Source organism: Peromyscus californicus, unplaced genomic scaffold (assembly GCF_007827085.1).
Source record: "Peromyscus californicus insignis strain IS unplaced genomic scaffold, ASM782708v3 Scaffold_11__1_contigs__length_118956290, whole genome shotgun sequence".
Classification (NCBI taxonomy): domain Eukaryota; kingdom Metazoa; phylum Chordata; class Mammalia; order Rodentia; family Cricetidae; genus Peromyscus; species Peromyscus californicus.
Window position 1 is genome coordinate 61,918,229 of NW_026294402.1, and position 15,251 is coordinate 61,933,479.

General features: G+C 46.3%; 1 pseudogene; it reads right to left on the bottom strand.

Annotated features, from left to right (window-relative positions):
* Positions 1–10,504: 10,504 nt before the first annotated feature.
* On the bottom strand, positions 10,505–10,936 carry LOC128105186 (40S ribosomal protein S25-like; annotated as a pseudogene).
* Positions 10,937–15,251: the final 4,315 nt, after the last annotated feature.

Genomic DNA, 15,251 nt, shown 5'->3' on the forward strand with positions numbered 1-15,251 from the left:
TGTGGTGCTTTGGAAAGGGTAGAGGGAGTGTGTTAGTGTGTAGAGGTTTGTTTTTTTTTTTTTTTTCTTTTCCTGTGGGAACTGGGGGAGGTGCATCTTGGCGTCTCCTCTTTAGTCATGATCAGCTGTGTAGCCGTGATTAGTAACAGCCTCAATTCTGCAGCTCCCTCTATTTATGTATTTGGATATTTTATTATACTCATTTACTTATGGGGAGGGGGGCTCACAGAGGTGCACTCTGTCATAGTGGGCTGTGGCAGTCAGAGGACAACTTTTAGGAGTCAGTTCTCTTTCCACCCTGTGGGGCTTGGGATGCAACACAGGTCTTTGGACTTGACTCCTTTTCCTGCTGAGCCATCTTGCTGGTCCTGTTTCCTCATATCTAAGATCAGAGGGTAGAGGGGTCCCAAAGACCCTTCAGATCTTGTTTTTCATCTTTTCCTTGCACTGATCCATACAGAGAATCTCTCTCTCTCTCTCTCTCTCTCTCTCTCTCTCTCTGTGTGTGTGTCTGTGTGTGTGTGTGTGTGTGTGTGTGTGTGTGTGTGTGTGTGTGTGTGTGTATGTATGTGTGTTAAGCACTTGGGTGCCAGGGTGCTGAGAACATGGTACAAATTAGTCTAACAAAAAGACTCTATCCATAGCCTGAACTCTGCAGAGGGAAGGGGCCAGCTCAGCTCTGCGTTGTGGGAGAAGTTTGTGAAGGCAGGATTTCCCCCTCTATCTCTTTAAACGTACCTCAAGGAGGAGAAGCCTGATCTTCTCAGTTTCAATGAGGCTTCAAGAGAGGGGGGCTGTCCCCAAACCTTACCGATGACCAGCTGAGACAGGGTTGTGAGGGTCTTGTGACCAGTCCCTACAGAATAATTTACAGCCTGTACTACATGGATATCAAATATTCCCCAGACGGTGTCCGAGCAGATTAGGCAGGCCAAATGACTTGTTAAGTCCTCCAAGAGAATGATCAAATTCCTCTTTAGGATTTTATCAGATTTCTGATTGCCCAGGAGGGAAAACACAACCTCTTGTAATGACCAGAACATGAGAGCTGGGTGCACAGGGGCTTTGTGGCACAGAAAATTCACCAGAGCCCTTGCTTGCCACATGCCCAGTGACTCAGAGCGCTGACACACTGAGCACAGGCCTTGGGCAGTATTCAGGTGTGTGGGCTGTAGGAAGCTGACTCTCCAGCTTGGGGTTAACAGAGGGGGAAGAATAGGGACTCGGGAGTTAGAAGTTGAGATCCAAAATGGACGTGGCCACTTCTTTTTAATGTAGCCTTAGCCATGGTAAGCCTTCCTCCATTCTCTGTTCTCTGAATGGGGTGCTGGAGTAGACACTGACTTTCTCAGTGTGCTGGGCGGAGCTGAAGATCTACTGAAGCTGAAGGGTCACTACAGCCTTTTAAAATGAGCTAAGGCTGCAGTTCATCAAACACGGCACAACTGGCTACCCGCTACATACACAATGGGCACTACTGGACTCCGGACTTAAAACTGGGTGACATTCATCTTTCTCATCCTGATGTTGAGAATGAACAGGGGTGTAAGACCTCAGAAAGGGAGATGCAGGAAGAACCAAGTCAGAGCAGACAGAAAAGCCTTCTTTGAGAAGTTTTAAAACAGATTTTAGAGGAGGGTAACAACGGAGTGAGAAGCCATTGACGGTGGTTGGGTAGTAGGTTTTCTGGGACATCAGACTGGAAAGGCAAGGTGAGGCCAGATGGGAGAGGACTTGGGAGTCTAGGTGGTTCTTGAACTCCCATTCTCTTTCCTCTGCCTCTTGAGTCCTGGGGTTACATAATACATGACTCTTGTGTGGGTAGAAGTTATAGATTTCTTTCTATTTCTCCTTAGCCCTGGCCTGTGTCTCACCTACAGCTTTACTCAAAGGCTGGAGCCAATGGAGCTCAAGTGTGGAAAATGGAGTTACAGTGAGCTAAGTGTGTGTGTGTGTGTGTGTGTGTGTGTGTGTGTGTGTGTGTGTGTGTGTGGTCAACCTTGATGTTGCTCCTCAGGATGCCATCTACTTTGGTTTTGAGACAAGGCCTCTTACTGGCCTTGTAGGCTAGGCTTGCTGGATGGAGATCCCCAGGGGTCCTCTGCTCTAGCGCTGGGATGGCAAATGTACACCACCACACCTGGATTTTCAGCACAGATTCTGGGGAGTGAACTCAAGTGCTCACTAAGCTAGCTTCCTAGTTTCAGAGCTACCGTATTATCACCACTGGTGGGTTGACACAGTAGGTCCCTGACTTCAGTCATTGCCATTTCACTCCTGTGGACTTCTGTTCTCTGATTAATAGCCTGACAGCTGGCCAGGTCCCACCCAACTTCATGGATTGTCCTACCCATGGCCTTCCTTCCATCAGGAGATATGACAAGCCAAATACCATGATTTCAACAACAAACTCTGGGCAGGTCTTCTGATCTTCGAAGTGGACCATGAAGAGAGAGCTGGATAGCCACTTGCTATATGGTATATCTTTGTTCCCTAGTAATTGGCCATGAACAAGGACAGGTAGAAAGATGAACCAAGGAGCTAATGTGGCCTGTCAGGCAAAGGTGAACCGGGCTACTCAGCCTCTCTCCCACCGTAGAGCACACTAAGGAACACGGAAAATATGAATCATAACTTCAATATGAAATGAAAAGGCCTTGGAGTTTGAGCTGAAGAGGCCATGTGCAGAAGTGGTTATGGTTATTTAATGGTGCTTGGGCTCTCTCTGTCCAGCCAGTGCCTTGGCAGGATTGTATATCCTCGCCAAAGTCCATTAGGTGCTTGCTTTGGTCAAGGAAATGTGAGTATAAGAGACCTGTGATGGATACTTTAAGAGCTGGTCTATGCCTCACAGTGTTTACTTTTTAAGGTTGTCATTTCTCTGTCATTCTGAGTTCTCATGTGACCTCCTCCCCCATGACTAACTCTTGGTGGACATGTAATGAGATCAAGATAGAAGAAATCTTTGCATTTCTATTTTGCGATTTTAGGTCACTGAAATCTGGGGCTTGTTTGTTACTGAAACAGAGCTAGTTTTACCTGACTAATACACACTATAGGCTGTTTCAGATAGGGGGAAGCAGAGAACTCTGATCATAGAGATAGGAGAATGCAGCAACCATGTCGAGATGAACAGAATATAATTCAGAGAGAGATTAATGCCTTATATTCCTCATTTCCCAAGGGCATAGGAGAAGGCCAGTGTTTCTTGACAGTAAAACAAACAAACAAACAAACTGATTTTTTTAAATTAAAAAACAAAAGCTGGGCGGTGGTGGTGCACGCCTTTAATCCTAGCACTGGGAGGCAGAGGCAGGCGGATCTCTGTGAGTTTGAAGCCAGCCTGGGCTACCAAGTGAGTTCCAGGAAAGGCACAAAGCTACACAGAGAAACCCTGTCTCGAAACACACACACACACACACACACACACACACACACACACACACACACACACACACACACACAGCAAGTCACCAAGTAATGGTGGAGTGGGGACATGAACAACATCCTTGGCTCACTTGGCTCAGAGTTTCTGTGTGAGCACTGGATGTCCACACTTAATCAGGACCTGTACTCAGTCATTTCTCCACAAATATTTGTTGAATGGCTTTTTAATGGCAGTAATGGGGAGCTAGTATCTGGGGAGACATATTAGTGACATTTTTCACTGTTGTGACCAAGTACCTGATGAGAAGCACACTTAAGGAAGGGAAGGTTTATTTTGGCTTACAGTGTGAGGCGTGGAGGGGAAGTCACAGCAGGGGAATTTGAGGCGGCTGGTCACATTGTGTCCACGACCAGGAAGCAAGGCACAAGGAACGTCTGTGCTCAGCTGTTCTTCTCCTGTTACTCAGTCTAGGACCCCCCGATCATGGAATGGTGTCCCCTACATTCAGGATGAGTCTTCCCACCTCAACTAACTTTATCAAGATAATGCCTCACTTGCAGGCCTAGAGATTCCCCCCGCCACCCCCCCATGACAATTCTGAACCCCAGCAAGTTGACAATCATCATTAACCACCAGAGATGGTAAGGTATCAAAACAACATTCAAAAGACCTCATTTCCACCCAAGATAAGGACTTCTATTTTTTTAACTTTCTTTTTGTTTACTCTTTGTCTTTCACATCATGCCTCCCAATCCCATCCATTTCTCCCACCCCCACTTTCAGTTATTATTATGCAGTACTGTGTTATTCATTAAGCAGCGCTGTTTGCCTGCTTACCATATGAGAAGAGCCAAGAGGTATGACAGACAAAACCCACTATAAGAGTTTATTAAGAGAAGGAACAGAGGGGAATGTGTTTAGGCCTATGGAAGACTGCAGAGAGAAAGAGGAAGAAGAGGGGGCAGGAGTCTGTGACCGCTTTTTATGGACACCCCACCCACCCACTCCACACACATGCGCAAATGGGCTTACATAGCTACGCCACGAATGTGCATAGATTACGTACGTGATCACGCTGTGTGCAAATTGTGTGATCACGCAGCACATGGATGATGTAGGCCATAAAGCCCTGGAATGACTAAACATCTTGCCTGGCTACTGGACAGTGCATGTGCGGTCATGTAGCTGGGGGAGTGGCCAGGAATTCCAACACTCACCCCACCCAATTAAACAAAATAAAATTTAAAAGAAAAAAAGGAGGGGAAAAGGAGAAAGGGAAAATCTCGTCATGGAAGCTGCAGCGTGACAGAGTGAGTCATTAAGTAAACCCCTTTATCCATACATCTTTTTTTTTTTTCTTTTTTTTTTTTTTTTTTTTGGTTTTTCGAGACAGGGTTTCTCTGTGTAGCTTTGCGCCTTTCCTGGAACTTACTTGGTAGCCCAGGCTGGCCTCGAACTCACAGAGATCCGCCTGGCTCTGCCTCCGAGTGCTGGGATTAAAGGCGTGAGCCACCACCGCCCGGCTTATCCATACATCTTTTTTAAAAGATTTATTTATTTATTATGTATACAGTGTTCTGATTGTATGTATGCCTGCAGGCCGGAAGAGGGCACCAGATCTCATTATAGACTGCTATGAGTCACCATGTGGGTGCTGGGAATTGAACTCAGGACCTCTGGAAGAGCAGCCAGTGCTCTTAATTGCTGAGCCATCTCTCCAGTCCCTATCCATACATTTTTACATACAGGTGTTTATTGCAAAGAATCATTGGTTTGGTTCAAGGCTCCTGGTCTCTGCTACACCATGAACACTGGGCCCTCACTAGGACTCTTCCTGGATATCCTGTGGCTGCCCTGCGTCGTGGGACATCTGTTTTCAAAGGAAGGAATACAAGAGATCTAGTAAGGTCTGACACATGTCTCACAAGCATTGGGCACCTTAAAAACAAAATCATTAGTGAGAATCAAACTTAGGACCTTGTACATGCTAGGTGAGTGCACTACCATTGGGCTATGCCCCCACTTCCTCTATTATTTATTTATTTATTTTTGGTTTTTGAGACAGGGTTTCTCTGTGTAGTTTTGTGTCTTTCCTGGAACTCACTTTGTAGACCAGGCTGGCCTCGAACTCACAGAGATCTACCTGCCTCTGCCTCCCGAGTGCTGGGATTAAAGGCATGTGCCACCACCGCCTGGCGACTTCCTTTATTTTTGAGATAAAGTCTCATTCTGTAGTCCAGGCTGGACTCAAACTCAGGGCAGTCCTCCTACCTCAGCATCCTAAGTGCTGAGATTACAGGTGTGAGCCACCAGGTCTATAATTGGATACTTTTATGTGCAAAATATTTAGGGCTTTTGGCACCAAGGGATATGGCAAGGAGATACACTAGTTAGTTTTCTGTCACAAAATACCCGAGACAGTCGACTTACACAAGGAGCAAAGATTCATTTTGGCTCAGAGTTTGGGAGGCTTTAGTTCATGGTTAGTTGGCCTGTTGCCTTGGGCCTGGGATCAGTTAGCAAGCCCCAATGGGAAAGTGAGATAGAAGAGGGATGTTCACCTCCATGCAGGCAGGAAGTGAAGAGGTGGGAAGGAGCCATGACCCCAATCCCCTTCGAGGGTATTCCCCAATGCTCTAACTTCCTTCTGCTAGGCCTCACCAACTGACGCTTCCTCCATTTCCAAATGACCACCAAGCCTTCAACACATGATTTTAGGGGACATCCAAGGTCCATGCTACAGAAGAGACATGGGTATTTTCCTCTAGGAAAAGTATCTGTGTAATGCTGGGTAAAACTCTCTCTTTGATATATATATCAAATTATAAACATATCCAATTATGTTCCCATTGCCCCAGCAGACTGCTTGAGATCTCTTACTGTTCAGAGGATAGCAGGCAGGCCAGCTTTCCCTCTCTTTCCCTTCTCGCCTCCCCTCCCCCTTTCTCCTCCCCATCCCTTATTCTCTCCAGTCTGTCTCCCTTTCCTTGCTTCCTCTATCCCATCTTTCTTTCTGGACCAGGGTCTTTCTAAATTGTCTAAGCTGTCCCTAAACTGGATATGTAGCCCATACAGGCCATCCCTCTGCCTCAGCCTCCCCAAGGGTGGAGATTACAGGCATGTACCCTGACACCTGGATAGTTCAGTTTTCCTAAGAGAGTTTCGCTATTAAATAAACTGCCCCTTCCCCTCCGGGAAGGCCTCTGTACCTACCATACTACATTCCCCAATATTTAATTACAAAAGAAAGTCACCATGTGCAGAGCTCGCTAACTGACACCCTCAACAGGAATGCTCACTTGAATGTGTACATGAGGGACGGCTTGTTTCAAAAAACAACAAAGCAAAACAAAACTCTCATTACCCGATAGTCACACCTTGTTTAACAGCAAGAGCTACCTGTGCATTGTGACTCCCCCAGAGTCAGCTGCACTGACTCACGCACTGAAGAGAAAGTGAAGCATCTATAATTAAATCCAGAAACAATGCTCCTTCCACTAGGTTTTGGAATGCAGCGTGATATACTCATGGCTCATTGTCCTTCGGAACAAGATTCAGCACGTTCTCATCAACACTAGAGAGTGTTGTTTCCCAAGGGTCATTGAAGGCCCATGGAAAACAGCCTCTGCCAGGAGCAGGGGTGGGGGTGGAGCCCTGAGAACACTTTGGAGTCTTTGGGCCATCATGGGTGCCTGTCTTCATGGGTAGTGACCACAGCTGGCCTTGATTCTGCTGAGACCCCAGAGTGTGCTAACTCTCTGGAAAGATTGCATGGGCAAAATCATTTCCCCAATACATTAAAGAAAAAAAAAGCACAAGGATTTTCCTGTTTTATGTTTTCTGCCTCTCAACAGAAGTATCGATATGTGGGTCTAATCAGGTTAATCAAGCCCAGTTAGTGATGGAATTTAGCCATCTCAAGAATGATCTCTTTTTTTCAAAGATTTACTTTATTTTACTTACGTGTATGTATGCATGTGTGTGCCTGTGAGTTTTTGCAGAAACCAGAAGGTCTCCTGAAGCTGGAGTTGCAGGCATTGAGAGATCCCACTGTGGGTGCTGGAACTTCACCCAGGTCCTCTGGAAGAGCAGCAAGTGCTCTGAACTGCTGAGCCATCTCTCCAGCCCTCCCCTTTTAAAAAGCACTCTCAAGTTCCTTCCCTCCTTACAACCCCTTCCGACAACTTTAGGGTGAGTGGTGTAACGGCCACACTGTAGGTCAGAAAACCAAGAGTGGTGGGATGTCTGAGGCCACCTCCCTGGGAGGTGACAGTTCAGGGAAAAGGATACAAGTGGTTCCGCTCCCGACATGAAGCTCCACTCTGTTCATTCCCAAGCCAATTTTGATTTTCATACTTCATTTCATGCTTTAAAACACTATGAGGTAAAGATCAGGAGAGAAGGAGCCACCAGAGGGCTTTTGGGGTTTTTTGTTCCTTTGTTTTTCCTCTTTCCACTGTGACCAAATACCTAACAGAAGCAACTTGGGACGAAAGATTGGTTGGGCTCACAGTTTCTGAGGGCCCATCACGGCTAGGAAGGTGTGGTGGAACTGAGTAGTCCGATCATGGCAGGCTAGGAAGTAAAGACACAGAAAATGTTGGCTTTTTCTCTGCTGGCTTTTGTACTGCCTCAGCCTCAGCTCATGGGATGCCACTGCTCATATCCAGGATTGCCTTCTGCTGTCAGTTAGTCCTCCCTGGAAAGGCCTTCCCAGAAACACCCAGACGTGAGCTTCACCATCTCCTAACGGATTCTGAGTCCAGAAACACCCAGACCTGAGCTTCACCATCTCCTAACGGATTCTGAGTCCAGAAACACCCAGACCTGAGCTTCACCATCTCCTAACGGATTCTAAGTCCAAAAACACCCAGAAGTGAGCTTCACCATGTCTTAATGGATTCTGAGTCCAGTCAAATTGTCCTTGAAGATTAAACATTATGCTTCCTTTTCCCGAAATTCTTAGACTGGCCAAGCCTGAGCTGCCGACCCATCCAGGTAGTGTGTATATGGGGAGGAGGGGGGGAGGGAATTGAAAAACCCACAGTGGGAGACAGCATTCAGGGCTCCTTCAGAGAGACACACGCAGAAATGAAAGTACCTCTAGACCTTGTAGACCAGAGACTCCAGCCAGCTGCAGGGCTCACATCTGAGCTTGGAGATTCAATCACTGCTTCCCAGTGAACTCTGCATTCTTTTCATATTGAAAGCCATCTGTTCATTTATATATTTTTATACTTGGTTCTCAAATTTCCACTGAGGTACTTAACAGTAACACATGTGGACGTGACCTCTGCAGAGCTCAGCACTTACTCCGCAGAGTATAAAATCCAGGTGGCGGGCAGGAAATGTGCCTCAGTTGGTAAAGTGTTCACCTAGATTCAGGAAGCCCTAGGTTGAGTTCCCTGCACAGCATAAACCGGGTGTGTCCACAGGTTTATAATCCCAGTGCTCAGGAGGTGGAAGCAGAAAAATTGGAAGCTCCAGATGATGCTTGGCTACACAGCAGATTCGAGGCCAACTTGGTATACATGAAACCCTGTCTCAAACGGGGAAGAGGTTATGGGAAGATGGATCAGTTGATAAAGTGCTTGCCTTACAAGAATGAGAACCTGGGTTCGAGTCTCAGAACCCGTGTTTAAAAAAGCTGGTATGGTAGCATATGCTTGTAATCCCAGTGCCGGGGAGATGCAGACAGGTAGATTCCTGCATCTTGCTGGCCAGCCAGCCTGGAATAGAGTTCTGGGGCCAGTAGGAGATTATCCCTACCCTTTTTTGTTTGTTTATTTTTGTTTATTGAGACAGGGCTTCACTTTGTAGACCAGGCTGGCCTCAAACTCACAGAGATCCACCTACCTTTGCCTCCCAAGTGCTGAGATTAAAGGTGTGTGGCCCTCCCCAACCCTGGGATAATAATACTGCCTGAGGAATAACACGCAAGATTGACAGAGCCTCCACACACGTGTGTGAACACACACACACACACACACACACACACACACACACACACACACACACACACACATCTCAGGGTGGCTGGCCTATGCACTGTACTAGTCATCCAGCTACAGCTCACATAGGCGGAGGAGGCAGACCAGGTACTTGCTGAAGGACTGTGTGATAACTACCCTTCACTGAGGCTCAAGCAGGGCCTTCATGTTGAGTAAGTTTGAGGCAGACAAGCTCAGGGAACAGTTGGAGAAACCTGGGACTCTGTTTGCTTGGGTTATGCACACATTCCTGCTCTAATATTGCACTTGGCAGCCCAGCTCCTCCATCTACATGGACTGTGCACACACATCCCTCTCTGAACAATGCACTGGGCAACCTTGGACCGCCACCTGCTTGAGCTGACCCCTACAGTCAGACCTTCCTTAGGGCTGAGGCAGAGGAAACTGTCCTTTCCTGAAAAATGAAATAGTTTTCTCCTCCCTGAACAACAATCAAACTTAACAGTTTCTGTTCAAACCTGTTTCACATATCTAGTTACGGAGAATGGAAAGATTAATCCAACCTGAACTGGCTTGGGATGCATGTGCTGTGAGGCAAACTGTGTCCTCCAAGTGAATTTCTAGGGAGAATCTCCTATTTTCCATCTCAAATTTTTTTTTTAGATTTTTAAAATTTTAGCATTTTTATGTCTATGAGCTTTTTGCCTGTATGTCTGTGAGCTACATGTGTGCCTGGTACCCACGAAGGTCCAAAGAGGTCATTAGATTCCCTAGGACTGGAGTTACAGGTGGTTGTGAGCCACTGTGTGGACACTGGGAATCAAACCTGGGTCCTCTGCAAGAGCACCAAGTGTTCTCAATGGCTGAGCCAATTGTCTAGCCCCACTATCTGCCATCTTATGCCTGTGTATAAAAGAGTGTGCACACAGCTAAAATCAAATATGTTATGGGAAGGGACATGTGCAGTAGAAAAATGGTTATATGCCCTAACCTATCAATCAAAATAGAAAACCACCCAAACTATGTCCCTTAGTAACCAGCTCTTCCTTTCTTTGAACCTCATACAACGAGATTCCATGTAGTAACCCACTCTCTACTCGGTTGGCTTATGGGGCCCACTGTTTTCCTGAAGTGTGTTCAGATCTATTCTTTTTTTTTTTTTGATTTAATAAAGTTTTATTTTTCCACATGTACAGCTGATTGAACCTGCTCCTGCATCTTCGCCAGCAGCCGGGGCATCTCCACCCTTTGTGTTTCTGTGCTTTGAAACCAGCTTGGTAAGTCCTTTGCTGAGTAGCTCCTGAAGGGCTGCCCTGGCTGAAGAACCTCGAATCTTCAGTCTCTCAGAGACCACAGCTGGAGTGATGAGCTTGTAGTTGGGAACTTCCTTACAGAGTTTGTCAAACAGGACCAGATTGTCGAGCTTGTCCCAAACTCTGCCTTTGGACCACTACTTCTTTGTGGCCTTGCCACCAGACTTATTTACTGGGTCTTTGTCTTTTTTGGCCAACTTCCTGGCATCTTTCTTCTTCTTGTCATCCTTGGGCGGCATGATGAAGCTCGGAGAGTGGCGACGACCTCTGCAGCCTCCTAAGATGTCGGGAGAAAAAGCTCAGATCCTATTCTATTGCTTTCTTTTAAATAAACTTTCCTTGCTACTTTTGCAAATCTGTATGGGTTTTTATTTTAATTCCCTGAATGAGAGGCCAAGAACTCAGAAACTACCAATCTTGACCCAGACACAATATCAAGTTCAAATTCAGATGTCTGGCATCCTGCTTCTGCGTCTCTGTCAGACCCAGGGCCAACAGCTTATTTTTCAGCAGAGGTGGTTTGGTTGGGAACATGTGGGTGGAACGGGGTAACTGAGAGTGAGTAGTGGACCTGCTTTTTGCTTTTGCAAAGATTTCATTCTGGTGATAGGTAAGATATTTCTCTAAGACTTTCCAGTGGGCTCCTGCATTTTCCTTAAGAGAACCCGTGGGTTTTGTTTGTTTGTTTGTTTGTGTTTGTTTTGTTTTTTGCTTTTGTGGAACTTGCCGTTCCTCCAGAGAAATGCCTCCTTCAGAGTTTTCTCCTGAGAACTGTTCTACCTTGGCGACTCCAGCCAGGGACCTTCCTAGGGCTTGCGGCAGAGGAAACTGTCCGTTCCTTTACTGAGGCCCTGCTGCTGGAGGAGGGAACTCCATTCTCAGGGTTGTTGGTAGGCAGAGTTCCAGAAGAGGCTGGTATTTTTAGCATGGCCTTCTTCACTTCCCAGCACCTGCCATGCTCTGTAACCCAAGGGGCTGCTTAAATGCCAGGGAGATGACTGAGGACAAGGCAGCCTGAGCTAATGTCCTAAAATACCACCCAGGAGACGGTTTTCCAATGGGAGCCATTTCGTATTCGTGTCTTCCTGAACCACAGGCCCGTCACAGCTCCTGGTTGAGAATAGTGGCTAGAGGTGCCACCATTTGCTCCTAACTTCAATTTTCTCCTCTACCGTTCACACCAACAATAGAGTATCTGCATATTTCCCTAGAGCAAAATATTTTTTTGATAGCCCTGAAAATGAGACGAAGCTCAGGCAATGGCCAAGGGCATCAACCTCCTTCCCATGACAGATTTAATTCACTGCCTTCTAAAGATGGTACACACTGGAATTGGAAACGTGTTTTTCATGAAGCCCAACACATTTGTGGAGGACAGATGCGTCGTGGGTCACTTGGCTCTAATCTTGGAGGTTGACATCAGCCCATACCATCCACAGCATTCCTCAGTGTCACAGTCAGTACAACGAGGGATGATAAATTCTCGGGCTGACCTGGTTGTGGACCTGCGTAGACCAGACTTGCCTCAACTCACTATGTGGCTAGGGATACTCCCCTGCCCCTACCTCCCAAATTCTGGGATTGAAAGGCATGTACCATCACACCCAGTTTAATTTGATGCAAGAGATTGAAGCCATGCATGAGACACGCTAGGCAAGCACCCCACCAACTGAACGGCGTCCATAATCTCTTCTCTGGCTATCTTCGATGCTTCCAAACGCTATTATGTAAAATGCCACAAGTATGAAGTCAATAGCTTGTCCCCTCCCCGCCAAGACAAAGTTTCTCTGCCCAGGCCTGGCTGTCCTGGCACTTGCACTGTAGAGCAGGCTGTCCTTGAACTCAGAGATCCTCCTGCCTCTGCTTCCAGGGTGTTAGAATTAAAGGTGTGCTCCACCATGCCCAGATTTTCTTTTCTTCCCCCCCCCCCCCCCCCCCCGCACTTAAAACAAGTGAACTAGAAGCTAAACATTGAAATGGGCTTACCCCTCTTTCAAGTTGTCGGTTTCATTTTGGTGCATGAAAAATGTAATCAACAAATCATACACACACATTGGTAAAATTTAGTTTAAAATAGTGTACATGATGGACATGCAGTGTGCTTCACACGTATGCATGATTATATACCCACACAGAATAAAAACATGTTTGGAAGTTTGCAGAACAATCTGGTGATTGAATTCACTTCTCATGGGGAAGAGGGAGGGGAAGAGGGAGGTCTCACTATGTGGCCCTGGCTACTCTTGGTTCCTGGGTTCCTCCACCAGGGAGCTCAAGGTGGGTTTTCTCGATGGTATGATCATTGCTTGCTAAGCTGCTGGATCTTACCACCTTGCAAGGACTGGAGACAAGCAGAAGAGACATTAAGAGCTCTGTCCCTAGGCACACCTGACCTAGTGCTGGGCCAACTTACACATAAGCCCTTCCGGGTTAACTTGTTGTCCCATTGAGGACAGTTCAGGGGTTAATTTGGGGCACAGATGACATTCTTGGGCATAGATGACATTTGGAGTCACCTAGGCAAGAATCTGATGAAGGATTTCAAATGCTCCCCAACCTCAGCATCTCCTGAAACTACAGATAAGAATATATTTTGTGGCGTTGAGGAGATGGCTCAGTGGCTAAGAGCACTGACTGCTCTTCCAGAGGACCCAGGTTCAATTCTCAGTACCCACATGGCAGCTCACAACCGTCTGTAACTGAAGTTCCGGGGATCAGGCACCCTCACACAGACACACATGCAGGCAAAACACCAGTGCACATAAAATAAAAATAAATAAATTATAAAAACAAATACATTTTGTATATAATTGTGTACAATAGTAAGTGTGATATAGAACCCACTTCTGTTGTTCCCCTTCCATTGTTCATAGGTGGGAAAGTGATCATCAGCAAATTGAATATTTACTCTTTTAAGTAAACATGCTCCCTTTGGCTTGACACAATGTTTCTGTAGTAAAAACCACTGGTTAACAAAACCAAAAGTTCCTGCTTTACCCTTCACACAGAGGACTCAAGGGCACCTACCTTTGTACCTTTGTGAAGTGTTAGGTTTGATAGTTATTAGTTGTGTGACATTAGCCAAGGCTCTGGGTCTCTGCTTCCTCATCTGAAATAGAGATGATAATAACATCCACATCAGTATGCTATTGTGCCGTGTCTTCAGACTCCCACTTTTCTTTGTTGATTTATTGACTGTCCTGGGGACAGAACTCAGGATCTTGCGGATCCCAGAGAAGCAGTCTAGCAATGAATTATATCCCCAGGCCAATTTTGGTCATTTATTTTAGTCAGATCTCACCTGTATGCAGAAGTTAGGGAAATAGAATGTTTAATTCTTTCTAGGACAGAGTCAGGTGGTTTCTAGGAACACCGATTTACTGTTTCACTTTTGAACCTTAAAAATATTGTTTTTTAACTAAGCATGGTCCCACACACCTCTAACCCCAGAACTAGGGAGGCAGAGGCATGTGGATCTCTGAGTTAGAGGCCAGCCTTGTCTACATGGTGAGTTCCAAGGCAGAGGAGGGTGTCTGCTCACTTGGAGCTAGGGTTATAGGCAGTTTTGAGTCACCTGACATGGATGCTGAGATCAGAACTCAGGTCATTTGCAGGAGCAGTAAATGCTCTCCAGCCTCATACTTTTGAATCTTTTGGGAACATAAAGCATACGTAAAAAATGTGTGTCAAATACATGTAGATCATTGAATCTCTACTAGACTAAACAGACTAGTAAAACCAACACCCGGATCAAGAATCAGAACATTCCAGAAGCTCTCCTTATTCTATCTCTGCTAAGTAACCATTACTCCCATAGCTTTCTCGAGTTTTGAACGGTAGGAAGTCTTACACCTGGTTTTGAACAACTAAGCGGTTATGCATTTCTCTCTAAAATTTACCTTGTGATTAGGTCTCTATCCGTCCTGGATGACTAGTTTAAGGGTCAGCAAACTCACTCATGGTACAAAATACCCTGTAAGTTACCAAAGCAATGAGGCAAAGAAAGTCGGTGTCTTCAGTGGGATGTTTTCTGTTTGTGGTTTTTTTTTCCATGTGCCCCCTCGAGCTGTGTCTCTCTGAAACAAGGCAGAAGTTTCCAAACTCTTCATTTTTCTGTCTAGGATTCCATCCTGTCTCTGAAAGTGGGGCTTCCTGATCACAACCGAGGCCAGTGTTTCCTGTGTCCAGTTCCAGAATTCCAGGAGAGAGTTCACAGGTCGGACTTGTTTCATACTTGGTCATTGTCTCTGACCTTAGGGCTTGTACACAGGTGACGCGAAAGGCCTGGAGACCTGCCCCTGAAATGAAAGAATGCTGCTTAGGAAGGGGGAAGGTGGGGCTTGGAGATTTGCATGAGGGATGTGGGTCTGTGTCGGTTCCTTCCTTGGGTGGTTTATGGTGTCCTTGTCATTTCAAATGCAGATTCCCAAGTGGACATCTCAGCCCATGTAGTGATCGAAACCGTCCACTTGACCCAGAACGATCAGGTAACACAGGTCCTGGAGGCCTGTGGCTGCTGCACCCCATGCTGCTTTGTGGCTACCTCTGGCTCTGTGGCAATAGCAGCCAGTGGCTTTTTCTTTTCCTTCTGAGGATTAG